Source organism: Oncorhynchus nerka, unplaced genomic scaffold, assembly GCF_034236695.1.
Source record: "Oncorhynchus nerka isolate Pitt River unplaced genomic scaffold, Oner_Uvic_2.0 unplaced_scaffold_1690, whole genome shotgun sequence".
In the NCBI taxonomy this organism is placed as follows: Eukaryota; Metazoa; Chordata; class Actinopteri; order Salmoniformes; family Salmonidae; genus Oncorhynchus; species Oncorhynchus nerka.
This window is the reverse complement of record NW_027039627.1, coordinates 56,003-79,521: the sequence shown is the minus strand read 5'-3', so window position 1 is coordinate 79,521 and position 23,519 is coordinate 56,003. Positions and strand designations below refer to the sequence as shown.

General features: G+C 45.0%; 4 non-coding genes across 4 annotated transcripts; all 4 read right to left on the bottom strand.

Moving 5' to 3' along the window:
• Positions 1 to 13,172: 13,172 nt before the first annotated feature.
• Positions 13,173 to 13,244, bottom strand: trnae-cuc (transfer RNA glutamic acid (anticodon CUC)). Its single transcript has one exon. It is a non-coding gene; the product is annotated as a tRNA-Glu (tRNA).
• Positions 13,245 to 16,260: 3,016 nt separating this feature from the next.
• On the bottom strand, positions 16,261 to 16,332 carry trnae-cuc (transfer RNA glutamic acid (anticodon CUC)). The gene has a single exon. It is a non-coding gene; the product is annotated as a tRNA-Glu (tRNA).
• Positions 16,333 to 20,907: 4,575 nt separating this feature from the next.
• On the bottom strand, positions 20,908 to 20,979 carry trnae-cuc (transfer RNA glutamic acid (anticodon CUC)). The gene has a single exon. It is a non-coding gene; the product is annotated as a tRNA-Glu (tRNA).
• Positions 20,980 to 22,539: 1,560 nt separating this feature from the next.
• trnae-cuc (transfer RNA glutamic acid (anticodon CUC)) lies at positions 22,540 to 22,611 on the bottom strand. Its single transcript has one exon. It is a non-coding gene; the product is annotated as a tRNA-Glu (tRNA).
• Positions 22,612 to 23,519: the final 908 nt, after the last annotated feature.

The window sequence follows — 23,519 nt, the reverse complement described above, 5'->3', positions numbered from 1 at the left end:
AAATTCGTTTCCCAGGTTGAAATGGTACATATAGTTGAAGTCGTAAAGTTTCCATCCACTTAGGCTGAGGGTCATTAAAACCTGTTTGTCAACCCCTCCACACATTTTCTTGCTAACAAGCGATAGTTTGGCATCGGTTAGACATCACTTGTATGACACAAGTCATTTTTCCAACAATTGTTTACAGAGGGATTTATTTCCCTCATAAATTCATGTATCACAAAAATTCAGTGGCCAGAAGTTTACATACACTAAGTTGGCTGTGCCTTTTAAACAGTTTGTAAAATTCCCGAGAAAATGATGTCATGGCTTTAGAAGCTTCTGATAGGCTAATTGACATCCTTGAGTCAATTGAGGTGTACCTGTAGATGTATTTCAAGGCCTACCTTCAAACTCAGTGCCTCTTTGCTTGACTCCATGGGAAAAGCAAAGGAAATCAGCCAAGACCTCAGAAAATGTAGACCTCCACAAGTGTGGTTCTCATGGGAGCAATTTCCAAAGGCCTGAAGGTGCGCTCATCTGTAGAAACAATAGTAACGCACGCAAGTATAACACCATGGTATAGTGACGCGTCATACCATTCAGAAGGGAGCGTTCTCTCTCTAGAGATGAGCATTACTTGGGTCGAAAAGTAATCCATCCCAGAACAACAGCAAAGGACCTTGTGAAGATGCTGGAGGAAATATAGGTACAAAATGGTCTATATCCCACAGGCAAACGTCCTATCGGCATACCCCGAGAGGCCACCAGCAAGGAAGAAGCTACTGCTCAAAACCGCCATAAAAGCCATACTACAGTTTGGGGACAAAGATCCTAGTTTTTGGAGAAATGTCCTCTGGTCTGATGTGAAACAAAATCGAACTGTTTGGCCATAATGACCATTGTTATGTTTGAGGAAAAAGGGGGCTTTCGGTCGAAAAAGAACACCATCATGTTGTGGGGGTGCTTTTTGCTGCGGAGGGTCTGGTGCACCACTAGAACACCTGGGAAGGACAGTGCAGGGCAAATCGGTTTGCAATTTGAAGTGGTACATATGTGCGACAACCTACTAAATTCACAGTGACAGGTTGCACAAGTAAACAAGAAGATAGACTATTTCACTGACCGGAAGGGTACTACAGTACAAATCGGTTCCCAGTGTGAGCTGGTACATATGTGCGATAACCTATATTCATTGTGACAGGTTGCACGGTGAGAGCGCCGAACGGCTGTGAGAAGCGCGAATCTAACCACTAGACCACCAGAAGGGTACTACAGTGCAAATCGGTTCCCAGTGTGAGCTTTGGTACATATGTGCGATAACCTTCTATATTCATTGTGACAGGTTGCACAAGTAAACATGTAGCAAAGAGTAGTTCCTGACCGGGAATCGAAACCGCTGGGCGGTGAGAGCGCCGAATCCTAACCACTAGACCACCAGGGAAGGGTACCACAGTGCAATTCGTTTCCCAGTTTGAAATGGTACATATAGTTGAAGTGGTAAGTTTCCATCCACTTAGGCTGGAGTCATTAAAACCTGTTTGTCAACCCCACACATTTCTTGCAACAAACGATAGTTTTGGCAATCGGTTAGGACATCTACTTTGTGCATGACATAAGTCATTTTTCCAACAATTGTTTACAGAGGGATTATTTCACTTATAATTCACTGTATCACAAATTCAGTGGGCCAGAAGTTTACATACAAGTTGGCTGTGCCTTTAAACAGTTTGTAAAATTCCGAAAATGATGTCATGGCTTTAGAAGCTTCTGATAGGCTAATTGACATCCTTTGAGTCAATTGCCTGAGGTGTACCTGTAGATGTATTTCAAGGCCTACCTTCAAACTCAGTGCCTCTTTGCTTGACTCCATGGGAAAAGCAAAGAAATCAGCCAAGACCTCAGAAAAAAATGTAGACCTCCCCCACAAGTGTGGTTCCTCCTTGGGAGCAATTTCCAAACGTCTGAAGGTACCTCGCTCATCTGTAGAAACAATAGTACGCAAGTATAAACACCATGGTATGACGCAGGCGTCATACCGCTCCAGGGAACGTTCTCTCTCCTAGAGATGAACGGCTTTTGGGTCGAAAAGTGCAAATCCATCCCAGAGCAAACAGCAAAGGACCTTGTGAAGATGCTGGAGAAACAGGTACAAAATGGTCTATATCCACAGGCAAACGAGTCCTATATCGACATACCCCGGAGGGCCACTCAGCAAGGAAGAAGCTACTGCTCCAAAACCGCCATAAAAAGCCATACTACAGTTTGGGGACAAAGATCCTAGTTTTTTGGAAATGTCCTCTGGTCTGATGAAACAAAATCGAACTGTTTGGCCATAATGACCATTGTTATGTTTGAGGGAAAAGGGGGAGGCTTTCAAGCCGAAGAACACCATCATGTTGTGGGGTGCTTTGCTGCAGGAGGGTCTGGTGCACCACTAGAACACCTGGGAAGGACAGTGCAGGCAAATCGGTTTGCAATTTGAAGTGGTACATGTGCAGAACCTACTAAATTCACAGTGACAGGTTGCACAAGTAAACAAGAAGCATAGACTATTTCCCTGACCTGAATCGAACCCGGGCAGCGGCGGTGAGAGCGCTGAATCCTAACCACTAGACCACCAGGAAGGTACTACAGAGCAAATCGGTTCCCAGTGTGAGCTGGTACATATGTGCGTAACGTATATTCATTGTGACAGGTTGCACAAGTAAACATGTAGCAAAGAAGTTCCTGACCGGGAATCGAACCCGGGCAGCGGTGAGAGCGCCGAATACAAACCACTAGACACCAGGGAAGGGTACTAGAGTGCAAATCGGTTCCAGTGTGAGCTGGTACATATGTGCGATAACCTTCTATATTCATTGTGACAGGTTGCACAAGTAAACATGTAGCAAAATAGTAGTTCCCGACCGGGAATCGAACCCGGGCCATGTGTGAAGCGTACGAATCCTAAACACTAGACCAATAGGAAGGCATTACAGTACAATTCGTTCCAGTTTGAAATGGTACATATAGTTGAAGTCGTAAGTTTCCATCCCACTTAGGCTGGAGTCATTAAAACCTGTTTAACAACCTCCACATTTTTTTGTTAACAAATGATAGTTTTGGGTAATCGTTAGGCGATTTACCAAAGTAAAGTGACATAAGTAATTTTTCCAACAATTGTTTACAGAGGGATTATTTCACTTATAATTCACTGTATCAAAATTCAGGCTGTAGTTTATATATACTAAGTTTGCTGTGCCTTTAAACAGCTGTAAAATTCCCGGAAATGATAACATGGCTTGTAGCTTCGATAGCTAACTGACACCTTGAGTCAATCAGAGGTACCCAGAGATGGTCTGGTCACTCTTCAACTCCAGTGCCTCACAGACTCATAATGCTAAAGAAATCACTAAGACTCAGAAAAATGACCTCCATGGTGTGGTCTCCTGAGTAATTTCAGCACGCCTGAAGGTGCACCCTTTCATCTAGAAAACAATGGCAGAATTGATCATGGTATGACGCAGGCGCCATACCGCCCAGGATAATGAGACGCCTCCAGAGATGAACTACTAGTCAGCAAGTGCAACCAATCCCAGAAACAACAGGAAGGACCTTAAGAAGATGCTGGATAAACAGGTACAAAATGGTTCAGACCACAGGCAACGAGTCCGAGATTGACATACCCCGAGACACCAGCAGCAGCAGCTACTGCTCCAAACCGTCAAAACCACAGGCCACAGTTTGGGGACAAAGATCCACTGGAGAAAATGTCCTCTATCTGATGGAAACAAAATCGAACTGTTTGCCAATGATCATTGTTATGTTTGAGGGAAAAGGAGGTTTTCGTCGAAGAACAACATCATGCTGGTGGGCGCTTACTGCAGGAGGCCTGGTAACCACTGAACACTGGGAAGGACAGTAGGCAAATTTGTCATACCTGAAGGGCACATATGTGCTTACAACTCACTAAATTCATAGAAAAGAGGGTTGTACAAGTAAACAACAAGAAGATAGACTATTTCCCTGACCGAATCTAACTGCCGCAGTGTGAGAGTGCTGAATCCTAACCACTAGACCAACAGAGAAGGGTACACAGTGCAAAATCTGTTCTGGTGAGCTAAAAGATAAGGTGCGATAACCTCTTATTCATTGTGACAGGTCAAAACAAGCAAACATGGCAAAAGATAAGTCTCTCACTGGACCTAACCTGGTCACAAGTGGTGAGAGCTTAATCCAAACACTCAGACCACCAGGGAAGGGCACAAGAAAAGGGACCTGCTTCCCAGTTTGAAATGGCAAATGTACATAATAGTTGAAGTCGAGTTTCACATCCACTTAGGCTGGAGTCATTAAAACCTGTTTGTCAACCCTCCACACATTTCTTGCCAACAAACGATAGTTTGGCAACGGGTTAGGATCACTTATGCATGACACGTTTCATTTTTCCAACAACGGTTGTTGAGAGATTATTTCACTGGTAATCACCAGACAAAATTCAGTGTCGCTTCACACACTGTGTTATCGTGCCTTTAAACAGTCGTAAAACCCAAATGATGTCATATTAGAAGTTTGATACAATTGACATCCTTTGAGTCAATTGGAGGTGTACCTGTAGATGTATTTCAAGGCCTACCTTCAAACTCAGTGCCTCTTTGCTTGACTCCATGGGAAAAGCAAGGAAATCAGCCAAGACCTCAGAAAAAATGTAGACCTCCACAAGTGTGGTTCCTCCTTGGGAGCAATTTCCAAACGCCTGAAGGTACCTCGCTCATCTGTAGAAACAATAGTACGCAAGTATAAACACCATGACGCAGGCGTCATACCGCTCAGAAGGAGGCGTTCTCTCTCCTAGGAGATGAAAACGTACTTTAGATTGAAAAGTGCAAATCCATCCCAGAACAACAGCAAAGGACCTTGTGAAGATGCTGGAGGAAACAGGTACAAAATGGTCTATATCCACAGGCAAACGAGTCCTATATCCACAGGCAAACGAGTCCTATATCGACATACCCCCGAGGGGGCCACTCAGCAAGGAAGAAGCTACTGCTCAAAACCGCCATAAAAAACCATACTACAGTTTAGGGACAACAAGATCCTAGTTTGAATGTCCTCCTGGTCTGATGAAACAAAAATCGAACTGTTTGGCCATAGACCATTGTTATGTTTGGAGGAAAAGAGCTCAAGCGAAAGAACACCATCATGTTGTGGGGGTGATTTGCTGCAGGAGGGTCTGGTGCACCACTAGAACACCTGGGAAGGACACTGCAGGGCAAATCGGTTTGCAATTTGAAGTGGTACATATGTGCGACAACCTACTAAATTCATAGTGACAGGTGCACAAGTAAACAAGAAACAAGTAAATCGAAACGGCGGTGAAGCGCATCCTAACCACTAGACCACCAGGAAGGGTACTACGGTGCAAATCGGTTCCCTGACATATGTGCAGTAACCTTCTATATTCATTGTGAACCCAGTAAACGCAAAAGAATAGTTGAGGCCGGTGACGGCGCTGAATCCTAACCACTAGACCACCAGGAAGGGTACTACAGTACAAATCGGTTCCCAGTGTGAGCTGGTACATATGTGCGATAACCTTCTATATTCATTGTGACAGGTTGCACAAGTAAACATGTAGCAAAAGAGTAGTTCCTGACCGGGAATCGAACCCGAACGGCCCGGTGAGAGCGGCGAATCCTAACCACTAGACCACCAGGGAAGGGTACTACAGTGCAATTCATTTCCCAGTTTGAAATGGTACATATAGTTGAAGTCGTAAGTTTCCATCCACTTAGGCTGGAGTCATTAAAACCTGTTTGTCAACCCCTCCACACATTTCTTGCTAACAAACGATAGTTTTGGCAGTCGGTTAGGACATCTACTTTGTGCATGACACAAGTCATTTTTCCAACAATTGTTTACAGAGGATTATTTCACTTATAATTCACTGTATCACAAATTCAGTGGGCCAGAAGTTTACATACACTAAGTTGGCTGTGCCTTTAAACAGTTTGTAAAATTCCCGAAAATGATGTCATGGCTTTAGAAGCTTCTGATAGGCTAATTGACATCCTTTGAGTCAATTGGAGGTGTACCTGTAGATGTATTTCAAGGCCTGCCTTCAAACTCAGTGCCTCTTTGCTTGACTCCATGGGAAAAGCAAAGGAAATCAGCCAAGACCTCAGAAAAAAATGTAGACCTCCACAAGTGTGGTTCCTCTTGGGAGCAATTTCCAAACGCCTGAAGGTACCTCGCTCATCTGTAGAAACAATAGTACGCAAGTATAAACACCATGGTATGGCAGGCGTCATACCGCTCAGGAAGGAGACGCGTTCTCTCCTAGAGATGAACGTACTTGGGTCGAAAAGTGCAAATCCATCCCAGAACAACAGCAAAGGACCTTGTGAAGATGCTGGAGGAAACAGGTACAAATGGTCTATATCCACAGGCAAACGAGTCCTATATCGACATACCCCGAGAGGCCACTCAGCAAGGAAGAAGCTACTGCTCCAAAACCGCCATAAAAAAGCCATACTACAGTTTGGGGACAAAGATCCTAGTTTTTGGAGAAATGTCCTCTGGTCTGATGAAACAAAATCGAACTGTTTGGCCATAATGACCATTGTTATGTTTGGAGGGAAAAGGGGAGGCTTTCAAGCCGAAGAACACCATCATGTTGTGGGGGTGCTTTGCTGCAGGAGGGTCTGGTGCACCACTAGAACACCTGGGAAGGACAGTGCAGGGCAAATCGGTTTGCAATTTGAAGTGGTACATATGTGCGACAACCTACTAAATTCATAGTGACAGGTTGCACAAGTAAACAAGAAGCATAGACTATTTCCCTGACCGACAACCTGAGAGCGCCCCGAACTAACCACTAGACCACCAGGGAAGGGTCATAGTACAAATCGGTTCCCAGTGTGAGCTGGCACAATGTGCGAAATCCCTTCTATATTCAGACAGGTTGCACAAGTAAACAGACTAGTTCCCTGACAGAATCGAACCCAGACATGGCGGTGAGAGCCTTGAATCCTAACCACTAGACCACCAGGGAAGGGTACTACAGTGCAAATCGGTTCCCAGTGTGAGCTGGTACATATGTGCGATAACCTTCTATATTCATTGTGACAGTTGCACAAGTAAACATGTAGCAAAGAGTAGTTCCCTGACCGGAATCGAACCAGGACGGCGGTGAGAGCGCCGAATCCTAACCACTAGACCACCAGGGAAGGGTACTACAGTGCAATTCGTTTCCCAGTTTGAAATGGTACATATAGTTGAAGTCGTAAGTTTCCATCCACTTAGGCTGGAGTCATTAAAACCTGTTTGTCAACCCCTCCACACATTTCTTGCTAACAAACGATAGTTTTGGTCGGTTAGGACATCTACTTTGTGCATGACACAAGTCATTTTCCAACAATTGTTTACAGAGGGATTATTTCACTTATAATTCACTGTATCACAAATTCAGTGGGCCAGAAGTTTACATACACTAAGTTGGCTGTGCCTTTAAACAGTTTGTAAAATTTGAAAATGATGTCATGGCTTTTAGAAGCTTCTGATAGGCTAATTGACATCCTTTGAGTCAATTGGAGGTGTACCTGTAGATGTATTTCAAGGCCTACCTTCAAACTCAGTGCCTCTTTGCTTGACTCCATGGGAAAAGCAAAGGAAATCAGCCAAGACCTCAGAAAAAAATGTAGACCTCCACAAGTGTGGTTCCTCCTTGGGCAATTTCCAAATGCCTGAAGGTACCTCGCTCATCTGTAGAAACAATAGTACGCAAGTATAAACACCATGGTATGACGCAGGCGTCATACCGCTCAGGAAGGAGACGTTCTTCTCCTAGAGATGAACGTACTTTGGTCGAAAAGTGCAAATCCATCCCAGAACAACAGCAAAGGACCTTGTGAAGATGCTGGAGGAAACAGGTACAAAATGGTCTATATCCACAGGCAAACGAGTCCTATATCGACATACCCCGAGAGGCCGCTCAGCAAGGAAGAAGCTACTGCTCCAAACCGCCATAAAAAAGCCATACTACAGTTTGGGGACAAAGATCCTAGTTTTTGGAGAAATGTCCTCTGGTCTGATGAAACAAAATCAAAACTGTTTGGCCATAATGACCATTGTTATGTTTGGAGGAAAAGGGAGGCTTTCAAGTCGAAGAACACCATCATGTTGTGGGGGTGCTTTGCTGCAGGAGGGTCTGGTGCACCACTAGAACACCTGGGAAGGACACTGCAGGGCAAATCGGTTTGCAATTTGAAGTGGTACATATGTGCGACAACCTACTAATTTCATAGTGACAGGTTTGCACAAGTAAACAAGAAGCATAGACTATTTCCCTGACCGGGAATCGAACCCGGCCGCGGCGGTAGAGCGCCGAATCCTAACCACTAGACCACCAGGAAGGGTACTACAGTGCAAATCGGTTCCCAGTGTGAGCTGGCATATGTGCGATAACTTCTATATTCATTGTGACAGGTTGCACAAGTAAACATGTAGCAAAAGAATAGTTCCCTGACCTTGGGAATCGAACCCGGGCCGCGGCGGGTGAGCGCGAATCCTAACCACTAGACCACCAGGGAAGGATACTACAGTGCAAATCGGTTCCCAGTGTGAGCTGGTACATATGTGCGATAACCTTCTATATTCATTGTGACAGGTTGCACAAGTAAACATGTAGCAAAAAGAGTAGTTCCTGACCGGGAATCAACCTGCCGTGGCGGTGAGACGCTTGAATCCTACCACTAGAACACCAGGGAAGGTACTACAGTGGAATTCGTTTCCCAGTTTGAAATGGTACATATAGTTGAAGTCGTAAGTTTCCATCCACTTAGGCTGGAGTCATTAAAACCTGTTTGTCAACCCTCACACATTTCTTGCTAACAAACGATAGTTTTGGCAGTCGGTTAGGACATCTACTTTGTGCATGACACAAGTCATTTTTCCAACAATTGTTTACAGAGGGATTATTTCACTTATAATTCACTGTATCAAATTCAGTGGGCCAGAAGTTTACATACACTAAGTTGGCTGTGCCTTTAAACAGTTGTAAAATTCCCGAAAATGATGTCATGGCTTTAGAAGCTTCTGATAGGCTAATTGACATCCCTTTGAGTCAATTGGAGTGTACCTGTAGATGTATTTCAAGGCCTACCTTCAAACTCAGTGCCTCTTTGCTTGACTCCATGGGAAAAGCAAAGGAAATCAGCCAAGACCTCAGAAAAAATGAGCCTCCACAAGTGTGGTTCCTCCTTGGGAGCAATTTCCAAACGCCCTGAAGGTACGCTCGCTCATCTGTAGAAACAATAGTACGCAAGTATAAACACCATGGTATGACGCAGGCGTCATACCGCTCAGGAAGTGAGACGTTCTCTCTCCTAGAGATGAACGTACTTTGAATCGAAAAGTGCAAATCCATCCCAGAACAACAGCAAAGGACCTTGTGAAGATGCTGGAGGGAACAGGTACAAAATGGTCTATATCCACAGGCAAACGAGTCCTATATCGACATACCCGAGAGGCCGCTCATCAAGGAAGAAGCTACTGCTCCAAAACCGCCATAAAAAGCCATACTACAGTTTGGGGACAAAAGATCCTAGTTTTTGGAGAAATGCTCCTCTGGTCTGATGAAACAAAATCAGAACTGTTTGGCCATAATGACCATTGTTATGTTTGGAGGGAAAAGGGGAGGCTTTCAAGCGAAGAACACCATCATGTTGTGGGGGTGCTTTGCTGCAGGAGGGTCTGGTGCACCACTAGAACACCTGGGAAGGACAGTGCAGGGCAAATCGGTTTGCATTTGAAGTGGTACATATGTCGACAACCTACTAAATTCACAGTGACAGGTTGCACAAGTAAACAACAAGCATAGACTATTTCCCTGACCGGGAATCGAACCCGGGCCGCGGCGGTGAGGCGCCGAATCCTAACCACTAGACCACCAGGGAAGGTATATAGTGCAAATCGGTTCCCAGTGTGAGCTGGTACATATGTGCGATAACCTATATTCATTGTGACAGGTTGCACAAGTAAACATGTAGCAAAAAGAAAAAGAAGCGGTGAGAGTTCCCTGACCGGGAATCGAACCCGGGATAACCTTCAATATTCATTGTGACAGGTTGCACAAGTGAGAGACTATTTCCTGACCCGAATCCTAACCACTAGACCACCAGGGAAGGGTACTACAGTGCAAATCGGTTCCCAGTGTGAGCTGGTACATATGTGCGATAACCTTCTATATTCATTGTGACAGGTTGCACAAGTAAACATGCAAAAGAGTAGTTCCCTGACCAAAAGAGCGCCGGAACCACCTAACCACTAGACCACCAGGAAGGGTACTACAGTGCAAATCCGGTTCCCAGTGTGAGTACAGCGATAACCTTCTATATTCATTGTGACAGGTTCAAAAGTAAACACTTCACACCAGGGGAGGGTATCCTAACCACTAGCAGGGAAGGATACTACGTTTTTCCCAGTTTGAAATGGTACATATAGTTGAAGTCGTAAGTTTCCATCCACTTAGGCTGGAGTCATTAAAACCTGTTTGTCAGCCCCTCCACACATTTTTTGCTAACAAACGATAGTTTTGGCAATCGGTTAGGACATCTACTTTGTGCATGACACAAGTCATTTTTCCAACAATTGTTTACAGAGGATTATTTCACTTATAATTCACTGTATCACAAATTCAGTGGGCCAGAAGTTTACATACACTAAGTTGGCTGTGCCTTTAAACAGTTTGTAAAATTCCCGAAAATGATGTCATGGCTTTTAGAAGCTTCTGATAGGCTAATTGACATCCTTTGAGTCAATTGGAGGTGTACCTGTAGATGTATTTCAAGGCCTACCTTCAAACTCAGTGCCTCTTTGCTTGACTCCATGGGAAAAGCAAAGGAAATCAGCCAAGACCTCAGAAAAAAATGTAGACCTCCACAAGTGTGGTTCCTCATGGGAGCAATTTCCAAACGCCTGAAGGTGCGCTCATCTGTAGAAACAATAGTACGTAAGTATAAACACCATGGTATGACGCAGGCGTCATACCGCTCAGGAAGGAGACGCGTTCTCTCTAGAGATGAACGTACTTTGGGTGAAAAGTGCAAATCCATCCCAGAACAACAGCAAAGGACCTTGTGAAGATGCTGAGGAAACAGGTACAAAATGGTCTATATCCACAGGCAAACGAGTCCTATATCGACATACCCCCGAGAGGCCACTCAGCAAGGAAGAAGCTACTGCTCCAAAACCGCCATAAAAAAAGCCATACTACAGTTTGGGGACAAAGATCCTAGTTTTTTGGAGAAATGTCCTCTGGTCTGATGAAACAAAAATCGAACTGTTTGGCCATAATGACCATTGTTATGTTTGGAGGGAAAAGGGGGAGGCTTTCAAGCCGAAGAACACCATCATGTTGTGGGGTGCTTTGCTGCAGGAGGGTCTGGTGCACCACTAGAACACCTGGGAAGGACAGTGCAGGGCAAATCGGTTTGCAATTTGAAGTGGTACATATGTGCGACAACCTACTAAATTCACAGTGACAGGTTGCACAAGTAAACAAGAAGCATAGACTATTTCCCTGACAGTGACAGGAGCACAAGTGGCAAAACAAGAAGGGCCTAGTATAACCACTAGACCACTGAGGTAAAGAGTAGGCCCGAAGGGAAAGGGAGAGAGCGCAGAATCCTAACCACAGTGCAAAGGGTACTACAGTTCCAGTGTGAGCTGGTACATATGTGCGATAACCCTATATTCATTGTGACAGAGTTGCACAAGTAAACAAGAAGCATAGTAGCAAACCAGGGAAGTAGTTCCCTGACCGGGAATCGGCTGTACAAGTAAACCAAAAAGCGGTGGTGAATCGAAGTGCGGTGAGAGCCTAATCTAACCACTGGACACCTCAGGAAGGGTACTACAGTGCAAATCGGTTCCCAGTGTGAGCTGGTACATATGTGCGATAACCTTCTATATTCATTGTGACAGGTTGCACAAGTAAACATGTAGTGAAAAGAGTAGTTCCCTGACGGGAATCGAACCCGGACGAGCGGTGAGAGCACCCAATCTAACCACTAGACCACCAGGGAAGGGTACTACAGTGCAATTCGTTTTTCCAGTTTGAAATGGTACATATAGTTGAAGTCGTAAGTTTCCATCCACTTAGGCTGGAGTCATTAAAACCTGTTTGTCAACCCTCCACATTTCTTGCTAACAAACGATAGTTTTGGCAGTCGGTTAGGACATCTACTTTGTGCATGACACAAGTCATTTTTCCAACAATTGTTTACAGAGGGATTATTTCACTTATAATTCACTGTATCACAAATTCAGTGGGCCAGAAGTTTACATACACTAAGTTGGCTGTGCCTTTAAACAGTTTGTAAAATTCCGAAAATGATGTCATGGCTTTAGAAGCTTCTGATAGGCTAATTGACATCCTTGAGTCAATTGGAGGTGTACCTGTAGATGTATTTCAAGGCCTACCTTCAAACTCAGTGCCTCTTTGCTTGACTCCATGGGAAAAGCAAAGGAAATCAGCCAAGACCTCAGAAAAAAATGTAGACCTCCACAAGTGTGGTTCCTCCTTGGGAGCAATTTCCAAACGCCTGAAGGTACCTCGCTCATCTGTAGAAACAATAGTACGCAAGTATAAACACCATGGTATGACGCAGGCGTCATACCGCTCAGGAAGGAGACGCGTTCTCTCTCCTAGAGATGAGCATTACTTTAGGTCGAAAAGTGCAAATCCATCCCAGAACAACAGCAAAGGACCTTGTGAAGATGCTGGAGGAAACAGGTACAAAATGGTCTATATCCACAGGCAAACGAGTCCTATATCGACATACCCCGAGAGGCCACTCAGCAAGGAAGAAGCTACTGCTCCAAAACCGCCATAAAAAAGCCATACTACAGTTTGGGGACAAAGATCCTAGTTTTTGGAGAAATGTCCTCTGGTCTGATGAAACAAAAATCGAACTGTTTGGCCATAATGACCATTGTTATGTTTGGAGGAAAAGGGGGAGGCTTTCAAGCCGAAGAACACCATCATGTTGTGGGGGTGCTTTGCTGCAGGAGGGTCTGGTGCACCACTAGAACACCTGGGAAGGACAGTGCAGGGCAAATCGGTTTGCAATTTGAAGTGGTACATATGTGCGACAACCTACTAAATTCACAGTGACAGGTTGCACAAGTAAACAAGAAGCATAGACTATTTCCCTGACCGGGAATCGAACCCGGGCCGCGGCGGTGAGAGCGCCGAATCCTAACCACTAGACCACCAGGGAAGGGTACTACAGTGCAAATCGGTTCCCAGTGTGAGCTGGTACATATGTGCGATAACCTTCTATATTCATTGTGACAGGTTGCACAAGTAAACATGTAGCAAAAAGAGTAGTTCCCTGACCGGGAATCGAACCCGGGCCGCGCGGTGAGAGCGCCGAATCCTAACCACTAGACCACCAGGGAAGGGTACTACAGTGCAAATCGGTTCCCAGTGTGAGCTGGTACATATGTGCGATAACCTTCTATATTCATTGTGACAGGTTGCACAAGTAAACATGTAGCAAAAGAGTAGTTCCCTGACCGGGAATCGAACCCGGGCCGCGCGGTGAGAGCGCCGAATCCTAACCACTAGACCACCAGGGAAGGGTACTACAGTGCAATTCGTTTCCCAGTTTGAAATGGTACATATAGTTGAAGTCGTAAGTTTCCATCCACTTAGGCTGGAGTCATTAAAACCTGTTTGTCAACCCCTCCACATTTCTTGCTAACAAACGATAGTTTTGGCAGTCGGTTAGGACATCTACTTTGTGCATGACACAAGTCATTTTTCCAACAATTGTTTACAGAGGGATTATTTCACTTATAATTCACTGTATCACAAATTCAGTGGGCCAGAAGTTTACATACACTAAGTTGGCTGTGCCTTTAAACAGTTTGTAAAATTCCGAAAATGATGTCATGGCTTTAGAAGCTTCTGATAGGCTAATTGACATCCTTTGAGTCAATTGAGGTGTACCTGTAGATGTATTTCAAGGCCTACTTCAAACTCAGTGCCTCTTTGCTTGACTCCATGGGAAAAGCAAAGGAAATCAGCCAAGACCTCAGAAAAAAAATGTAGACCTCCACAAGTGTGGTTCCTCCTTGGGAGCAATTTCCAAACGCCTGAAGGTACCTCGCTCATCTGTAGAAACAATAGTAAGTATAAACACCATGGTATGACGCAGGCGTCATACCGCTCAGGAAGGAGACGCGTTCTCTCTCCTAGAGATGAACGTACTTTGGGTCGAAAAAGTGCAAATCCATCCCAGAACAACAGCAAAGGACCTTGTGAAGATGCTGGAGGAAACAGGTACAAAATGGTCTATATCCACAGGCAAACGAGTCCTATATCGACATACCCCGAGAGGCCGCTCAGCAAGGAAGAAGCTACTGCTCCAAAACCGCCATAAAAAAGCCATACTACAGTTTGGGGACAAAGATCCTAGTTTTTGGAGAAATGTCCTCTGGTCTGATGAAACAAAAATCGAACTGTTTGGCCATAATGACCATTGTTATGTTTGGAGGGAAAAGGGGGAGGCTTTCAAGCCGAAGAACACCATCATGTTGTGGGGGTGCTTTGCTGCAGGAGGGTCTGGTGCACCACTAGAACACCTGGGAAGGACACTGCAGGGCAAATCGGTTTGCAATTTGAAGTGGTACATATGTGCGACAACCTACTAAATTCATAGTGACAGGTTGCACAAGTAAACAAGAAGCATAGACTATTTCCCTGACCGGAATCGAACCTGGCCGCGGCGGTGAGAGCCGAATCTAACCACTAGACCAACAGGAAGGGTACTACAGTGCAAATCGGTTCCCAGTGTGAGCTGGTACATATGTGCGATAACCTATATTCATTGTGCAGACAGGTTGCACAAGTAAACATGCAAAAAGAATAGTTCCATGACGGAATGACGGCGAGAGAGCCAAATCCTAACCACTAGACCACCAGGGAAGGGTACTACAGTGCAAATCGGGTTCCCAGTGAGCTGGTACATATGTGCGATAACCTTCTATATTCATTGTGACAGGTTGCACAAGTAAAACATGTAGGAAGTAGATTCCCTGACCGGGGAATCGAACCCGGCCACGGCAGTGAGAGCGCCGAATCCTAACCACTAGACCACCAGGGGAAGGGTACTACAGTGCAATTCGTTTCCCAGTTTGAAATGGTACATATAGTTGAAGTCGTAGTTTCCATCCACTTAGGCTGGAGTCATTAAAACCTGTTTGTCAACCCCTCCACACATTTCTTGCTAACAAACGATAGTTTTGGCAAGTCGGTTAGACATCTACTTTGTGCATGACACAAGTCATTTTTCCAACAATTGTTTACAGAGGATTATTTCACTTATAATTCACTGTATCACAAATTCAGTGGGCCAGAAGTTTACATACACTAAGTTGGCTGTGCCTTTAAACAGTTTGTAAAATTCCCGAAAATGATGTCATGGCTTTAGAAGCTTCTGATAGGCTAATTGACATCCTTTGAGTCAATTGGAGGTGTACCTGTAGATGTATTTCAAGGCCTACCTTCAAACTCAGTGCCTCTTTGCTTGACTCCATGGGAAAAGCAAAGAAATCAGCCAAGACCTCAGAAAAAAATGTAGACCTCCACAAGTGTGGTTCCTCCTGGGAGCAATTTCCAAACGCCTGAAGGTACCTCGCTCATCTGTAGAAACAATAGTACGCAAGTATAAACACCATGGTATGACGCAGGCGTCATACCGCTCAGGAAGGAGACGCGTTCTCTCTCCTAGAGATGAACGTACTTTGGGTCGAAAAGTGCAAATCCATCCCAGAACAACAGCAAAGGACCTTGTGAAGATGCTGGAGGAAACAGGTACAAAATGGTCTATATCCACAGGCAAACGAGTCCTATATCGACATACCCCGAGAGGCCGCTCAGCAAGGAAGAAGCTACTGCTCCAAAACCGCCATAAAAAAGCCATACTACAGTTTGGGGACAAAGATCCTAGTTTTTGGAGAAATGTCCTCTGGTCTGATGAAACAAAAATCGAACTGTTTGGCCATAATGACCATTGTTATGTTTGGAGGGAAAAGGGGGAGGCTTTCAAGCCGAAGAACACCATCATGTTGTGGGGGTGCTTTGCTGCAGGAGGGTCTGGTGCACCACTAGAACACCTGGGAAGGACACTGCAGGGCAAATCGGTTTGCAATTTGAAGTGGTACATATGTGCGACAACCTACTAAATTCATAGTGACAGGTTGCACAAGTAAACAAGAAGCATAGACTATTTCCCTGACCGGGAATCGAACCCGGGCCGCGGCGGTGAGAGCGCCGAATCCTAACCACTAGACCAACAGGGAAGGGTACTACAGTGCAAATCGGTTCCCAGTGTGAGCTGGTACATATGTGCGATAACCTATATTCATTGTGACAGGTTGCACAAGTAAACATGTAGCAAAAGAGTAGTTCCCTGACCGGGAATCAACCTGGGCCGCGCGAGAGCGCCGAATCCTAACCACTAGACCACCAGGGAAGGGTACTACAGTGCAAATCGGTTCCCAGTGTGAGCTGGTACATATGTGCGATAACCTTCTATATTCATTGTGTTGCATTAAAACAGGTTGACTATTTCCCGGCCAACAAGTAAACATGTAGCACCAGGGAAGGGTACTACAGTTCCCTGACTGGTACATATGTGCGATAACCTTCCATTGTGACAGGTTGCACTTTAAACAGTTTGCAAAAGAGTAGTTCCCTGAAAAGCGGTGAGAGCGCGAATCCTAACCACTAGACCACCAGGGAAGGGTACTGTAGACAAGGAGCTGCATATGTGCGATAACCTTGTTTCCAGTTTGCCAAGAAAGTAAACATGTAGCAAAATAGGAGTTCCCTATAGTTGAACAAATCTAACCACTAGAACACCAGGGAAGGGTACTGGTGCAATTCGTTTCCCAGTTTGAAATGGTACATATAGTTGAAGTCGTAAGTTTCCATCCACTTAGGCTGGAGTCATTAAAACCTGTTTGTCAACCCCTCCACACATTTCTTGCTAACAAACGATAGTTTTGGCAATCGGTTAGGACATCTACTTTGTGCATGACACAAGTCATTTTTCCAACAATTGTTTACAGAGGGATTATTTCACTTATAATTCACTGTATCACAAATTCAGTGGGCCAGAAGTTTACATACACTAAGTTGGCTGTGCCTTTAAACAGTTTGTAAAATTCCCGAAAATGATGTCATGGCTTTAGAAGCTTCTGATAGGCTAATTGACATCCTTTGAGTCAATTGGAGGTGTACCTGTAGATGTATTTCAAGGCCTACCTTCAAACTCAGTGCCTCTTTGCTTGACTCCATGGGAAAAGCAAAGGAAATCAGCCAAGACCTCAGAAAAAAAATGTAGACCTCCACAAGTGTGGTTCCTCCTTGGGAGCAATTTCCAAACGCCTGAAGGTACCTCGCTCATCTGTAGAAACAATAGTACGCAAGTATAAACACCATGGTATGACGCAGGCGTCATACCGCTCAGGAAAGGAGACGCGTTCTCTCTCCTAGAGATGAACGTACTTTGGGTCGAAAAGTGCAAATCCATCCCAGAACAACAGCAAAGGACCTTGTGAAGATGCTGGAGGAAACAGGTACAAAATGGTCTATATCCACAGGCAAACGAGTCCTATATCGACATACCCCGAGAGGCCACTCAGCAAGGAAGAAGCTACTGCTCCAAAACCGCCATAAAAAAGCCATACTACAGTTTGGGGACAAAGATCCTAGTTTTTGGAGAAATGTCCTCTGGTCTGATGAAACAAAAATCGAACTGTTTGGCCATAATGACCATTGTTATGTTTGGAGGGAAAAGGGGAGGCTTTCAAGCCGAAGAACACCATCATGTTGTGGGGGTGCTTTGCTGCAGGAGGGTCTGGTGCACCACTAGAACACCTGGGAAGGACAGTGCAGGGCAAATCGGTTTGCAATTTGAAGTGGTACATATGTGCGACAACCTACTAAATTCACAGTGACAGGTTGCACAAGTAAACAAGAAGCATAGACTATTTCCCTGACCGGGAATCGAACCGGGCCGCGGTGAGAGCGCCGAATCCTAACCACTAGACCACCAGGGAAGGGTACTACAGTGCAAATCGGTTCCCAGTGTGAGCTGGTACATATGTGCGATAACCTTCTATATTCATTGTGACAGGTTGCACAAGTAAACATGTAGCAAAGAGTAGTTCCCTAGTTCCTGACGGTGAGAGCGACCATCGAACCCAGTGCAAATCGGTTCCCAGTGTGAGCTGGGTGATAACTTCTATATTCAGCAGGTTGCACAAGTAAACCTAACCACTAGACGACCAGGGAAGGGTACTACAGTGAACACCAGGGAAGGGTATTCGTTTCCCAGTTTGAAATGGTACATATAGTTGAAGTCGTAAGTTTCCATCCACTTAGGCTGGAGTCATTAAAACCTGTTTGTCAACCCCTCCACATTTCTTGCTAACAAACGATAGTTTTGGCAATCGGTTAGGACATCTACTTTGTGCATGACACAAGTCATTTTTCCAACAATTGTTTACAGAGGGATTATTTCACTTATAATTCACTGTATCACAAATTCAGTGGGCCAGAAGTTTACATACACTAAGTTGGCTGTGCCTTTAAACAGTTTGTAAAATTCCGAAAATGATGTCATGGCTTTAGAAGCTTCTGATAGGCTAATTGACATCCTTTGAGTCAATTGGAGGTGTACCTGTAGATGTATTTCAAGGCCTACCTTCAAACTCAGTGCCTCTTTTGCTTGACTCCATGGGAAAAGCAAAGGAAATCAGCCAAGACCTCAGAAAAAAATGTAGACCTCCACAAGTGTGGTTCCTCCTTGGGAGCAATTTCCAAACGCCTGAAGGTACCTCGCTCATCTGTAGAAACAATAGTACGCAAGTATAAACACCATGGTATGACGCAGGCGTCATACCGCTCAGGAAGGAGACGCGTTCTCTCTCCTAGAGATGAACGTACTTTGGTCGAAAAGTGCAAATCCATCCCAGAACAACAGCAAAGGACCTTGTGAAGATGCTGGAGGAAACAGGTACAAAATGGTCTATATCCACAGGCAAACGAGTCCTATATCGACATACCCCGAGAGGCCACTCAGCAAGGAAGAAGCTACTGCTCCAAAACCGCCATAAAAAAAGCCATACTACAGTTTGGGGACAAAGATCCTAGTTTTTGGAGAAATGTCCTCTGGTCTGATGAAACAAAAATCAAACTGTTTGGCCATAATGACCATTGTTATGTTTGGAGGGAAAAGGGGGAGGCTTTCAAGCCGAAGAACACCATCATGTTGTGGGGGTGCTTTGCTGCAGGAGGGTCTGGTGCACCACTAGAACACCTGGGAAGGACAGTGCAGGGCAAATCGGTTTGCAATTTGAAGTGGTACATATGTGCGACAACCTACTAAATTCACAGTGACAGGTTGCACAAGTAAACAAGAAGCATAGACTATTTCCCTGACCGACCCTGACCGGGAATCTAACCACTAGACCGAACCGGATAACCTTCTATATTCATTGTGACAGGTTGCGGCGGTGAGAGACGCCGAATCGAACCCAACCACTAGACCACCAGGGAAGGGTACTACAGTGCAAATCGGTTCCCAGTGTGAGCTGGTACATATGTGCGATAACCTTCTATATTCATTGTGACAGGTTGCACAAGTAAACATGTAGCAAAAGAGTAGTTCCCTGACCGGGAATCGAACCCGGGCCGCGGGGTGAGAGCGCCCCGAATCCTAACCACTAGACCACCAGGGAAGGGTACTACAGTGCAATTCGTTTCCCAGTTTGAAATGGTACATATAGTTGAAGTCGTAAGTTTCCATCCACTTAGGCTGAGTCATTAAAACCTGTTTGTCAACCCCTCCACACATTTCTTGCTAACAAACGATAGTTTTGGCAATCGGTTAGGACATCTACTTTGTGCATGACACAAGTCATTTTTCCAACAATTGTTTACAGAGGGATTATTTCACTTATAATTCACTGTATCACAAATTCAGTGGGCCAGAAGTTTACATACACTAAGTTGGCTGTGCCTTTAAACAGTTTGTAAAATTCCCGAAAATGATGTCATGGCTTTAGAAGCTTCTGATAGGCTAATTGACATCCTTTGAGTCAATTGGAGGTGTACCTGTAGATGTATTTCAAGGCCTACCTTCAAACTCAGTGCCTCTTTGCTTGACTCCATGGGAAAAGCAAAGGAAATCAGCCAAGACCTCAGAAAAAAAATGTAGACCTCCACAAGTGTGGTTCCTCCTTGGGAGCAATTTCCAAACGCCTGAAGGTACCTCGCTCATCTGTAGAAACAATAGTACGCAAGTATAAACACCATGGTATGACGCAGGCGTCATACCGCTCAGAAGGAGACGCGCGTTCTCTCTCCTAGAGATGAACGTACTTTGGGTCGAAAAGTGCAAATCCATCCCAGAACAACAGCAAAGGACCTTGTGAAGATGCTGGAGGAAACAGGTACAAAATGGTCTATATCCACAGGCAAACGAGTCCTATATCGACATACCCCGAGAGGCCACTCAGCAAGGAAGAAGCTACTGCTCCAAAACCGCCATAAAAAGCCATACTACAGTTTGGGGACAAAGATCCTAGTTTTTGGAGAAATGTCCTCTGGTCTGATGAAACAAAAATCGAACTGTTTGGCCATAATGACCATTGTTATGTTTGGAGGGAAAAGGGGAGGCTTTCAAGCCGAAGAACACCATCATGTTGTGGGGGTGCTTTGCTGCAGGAGGGTCTGGTGCACCACTAGAACACCTGGGAAGGACAGTGCAGGGCAAATCGGTTTGCAATTTGAAGTGGTACATATGTGCGACAACCTACTAAATTCACAGTGACAGGTTGCACAAGTAAACAAGAAGCATAGACTATTTCCCTGACCGGGAATCGAACCCGGGCCGCGGCGGTGAGAGCGCCGAATCCTAACCACTAGACCACCAGGGAAGGGTACTACAGTGCAAAAATCGGTTCCCAGTAAACATGTGAGCTGACCGGGAATCGAACCACGGGTCATGGGCGGTGAGAGCGCGAATCCTAACCACTAGACCACCACTACAGTGCAAATCGGTTCCCAGTGTGAGCCATATGTGCGATAACCTTCTATATTCATTGTGACAGGTTGCACAAGTAAACATGTAGCAAAGAGTAGTTCCCTGACCGGGAATCGAACCCGGGCCGCGGGGTGAGAGCACGAATCCTAACCACTAGACCACCAGGGAAGGGTACTACAGTGCAATTCGTTTCCCAGTTTGAAATGGTACATATAGTTGAAGTCGTAAGTTTCCATCCACTTAGGCTGGAGTCATTAAAACCTGTTTGTCAACCCCTCCACACATTTCTTGCTAACAAACGATAGTTTTGGCAATCGGTTAGGACATCTACTTTGTGCAATTGTTTACAGAGGGATTATTTCACTTATAATTCACTGTATCACAAATTCAGTGGGCCAGAAGTTTACATACACTAAGTTGGCTGTGCCTTTAAACAGTTTGTAAAATTCCCGAAAATGATGTCATGGCTTTAGAAGCTTCTGATAGGCTAATTGACATCCTTTGAGTCAATTGGAGGTGTACCTGTAGATGTATTTCAAGGCCTACCTTCAAACTCAGTGCCTCTTTGCTTGACTCCATGGGAAAAGCAAAGGAAATCAGCCAAGACCTCAGAAAAAAAATGTAGACCTCCACAAGTGTGGTTCCTCCTTGGGAGCAATTTCCAAACGCCTGAAGGTACCTCGCTCATCTGTAGAAACAATAGTACGCAAGTATAAACACCATGGTATGACGCAGGCGTCATACCGCTCAGGAAGGAGACGCGTTCTCTCTCCTAGAGATGAACGTACTTTGGGTCGAAAAGTGCAAATCCATCCCAGAACAACAGCAAAGGACCTTGTGAAGATGCTGGAGGAAACAGGTACAAAATGGTCTATATCCACAGGCAAACGAGTCCTATATCGACATACCCCGAGAGGCCACTCAGCAAGGAAGAAGCTACTGCTCCAAAACCGCCATAAAAAAGCCATACTACAGTTTGGGGACAAAGATCCTAGTTTTTGGAGAAATGTCCTCTGGTCTGATGAAACAAAAATCGAACTGTTTGGCCATAATGACCATTGTTATGTTTGGAGGGAAAAGGGGGAGGCTTTCAAGCCGAAGAACACCATCATGTTGTGGGGGTGCTTTGCTGCAGGAGGGTCTGGTGCACCACTAGAACACCTGGGAAGGACAGTGCAGGGCAAATCGGTTTGCAATTTGAAGTGGTACATATGTGCGACAACCTACTAAATTCACAGTGACAGGTTGCACAAGTAAACAAGAAGCATAGACTATTTCCCTGACCGGGAATCGAACCCGGGCACGGTGTGAGAGCGCCGAATCCTAACCACTAGACCACCAGGGAAGGGTACTACAGTGCAAATCGGTTCCCAGTGTGAGCTGGTACATATGTGCGATAACCTTCTATATTCATTGTGACAGGTTGCACAAGTAAACAAGAAGCATAGACTATTTCCCTGACCGGGAATCGAACCCGGGCCGCGGCGGTGAGAGCGCCGAATCCTAACCACTAGACCACCAGGGAAGGGTACTACAGTGCAAATCGGTTCCCAGTGTGAGCTGGTACATATGTGCGATAACCTTCTATATTCATTGTGACAGGTTGCACAAGTAAACATGTAGCAAAAGAGTAGTTCCCTGACCGGGAATCGAACCCGGGACGGCGGTGAGAGCATCGAATCCTAACCACTAGACCACCAGGGAAGGGTACTACAGTGCAAATCGGTTCCCAGTGTGAGCTGGTACATATGTGCGATAACCTTCTATATTCATTGTGACAGGTTGCACAAGTAAACATGTAGCAAAATAGGAGTTCCCTGACCGGGAATCGAACCCAGGATGTCGGCTTTGAGAGCGCCGAATCCTAACCACTAGACCACCAGGGAAGGGTACTACAGTGCAAATCGGTTTCCAGTGTGAGCTGGCAAATATGTGCGATAACCTTCTATATTCATTGTGAAGGTTGCACAAGTAAACAAGTCAGCAAAAGAGTAGTTCCCTGACCGAATCAACTGTATAGGCGGTGGAGCAATCCTAACCACTAGACCACCAGGGAAGGGTACTACAGTGCATCTGTTTCCCAGTTTGAAATGGTACATATAGTTGAAGTCGTAAGTTTCCATCCACTTAGGCTGGAGTCATTAAAACCTGTTTGTCAACCCCTCCACACATTTCTTGCTAAAAAACGATAGTTTTGCAATGGTTAGGACATCTACTTTGTGCATGACACAAGTCATTTTTCCAACAATTGTTTACAGAGGGATTATTTCACTTATAATTCACTGTATCACAAATTCAGTGGGCCAGAAGTTTACATACACTAAGTTGGCTGTGCCTTTAAACAGTTTTTGTAAAATTCCGAAAATGATGTCATGGCTTTAGAAGCTTCTGATAGGCTAATTGACATCCTTTGAGTCAATTGAGGTGTACCTG